The sequence below is a fragment of the Triticum dicoccoides genome, chromosome 3B (genome assembly GCF_002162155.2).
Source record: "Triticum dicoccoides isolate Atlit2015 ecotype Zavitan chromosome 3B, WEW_v2.0, whole genome shotgun sequence".
In the NCBI taxonomy this organism is placed as follows: Eukaryota; Viridiplantae; Streptophyta; class Magnoliopsida; order Poales; family Poaceae; genus Triticum; species Triticum dicoccoides.
Window position 1 is genome coordinate 605,391,791 of NC_041385.1, and position 1,224 is coordinate 605,393,014.

The following is a 1,224-nucleotide window of genomic DNA, read 5'->3' on the forward strand; positions in this document are numbered from 1 at the left end:
AGGAAAGGAGAGTCAAAACTTCTACGTCAGGAGGCCTCACCAGAGCGACGAAGGGACTGAGGAGTAAAAAGAATCCTACTCTCCGATATATATAATCCTAAGACTCAAAACATTTTTTTTCTATACTCAACAATGCTAGCGATTCGATCAAGCAGGGGGCTCCTAAGTCAGGGATGGCTCTGATTACCAACTTGTAACGCCCTCGATGCGGCTATATCTCCCACGTGTCGAAGCACGACTTAGAGGCATAACCACATTCAAAGCAATGTCGCAAGCGAGGTAATCTTCACACAACCCATGTAATTCAAAAGGGAAAGAGATACATAGTTGGCTTACAATCGCCACTTCATGCAATACATGAGTAAAGCATTACATCATACAGATACAATCAAGGTCCGACTACGGAACCAAAATAAAAGAAGACTACCCCAAATGCTACACAGATCCCCGATTGTCCCAACTAGGCTCCACTACTGATCAACTGAAACGAAACAACACAATGAACAAGATCTTCATCGAGCTCCTCCTTGAGCTCGGATGCGTCACCTGCACGGTTACATCGGCACCTAAAAACTGGTTTTGGAAGTATCTGTGAGTCACGGGGATTCAGCAATCTCACACCCGCGAGATCAAGACTATTTAAGCTTATGGGTAGGATAGGGTAAGGATGTGGAACTGCAGCAAGCACTAAGCATATATGGTGGCTACCATACGCAAAAGAGAGCGAGAAGAGGAGGCAAAAGCACGGTCGAACAACTATGATCAAGAAGTGATCCTAGAACAACCTACGTCAAGCATAACTCCAACACCGTGTTCACTTCCTGGACTCCGCCGAGAAGAGACCATCACGGTTACACACGCGATTGATGTATTTTAATTAAGATCAACTTCGGGTTTTCTACAACCGGACATTAACAAATTCACATCTGCCTCATAACCGCGGGCACGACTTTCGAAAGATTATACCCTGCAGGGGTGTCCCAACTTAGCCCATGATAAGCTCTCGCGATCAACGAAGGATATTCCTTCTCCCCGAGAAGACCCGATCAGTCTCGGAATCCCGGCTACAAGACATTTCGACAATGGTAAAACAAGACCAGCAAGACCTCCCGGCGTGCCGACATCCTGATAGTAGCTGCGCGTATCTCGTCTCAGGCCACGACCGGATGAGCACTACGTACAACTAGAACCAGCCCTCAAGTTTCCCCGAGGTGGCGCTGCAAG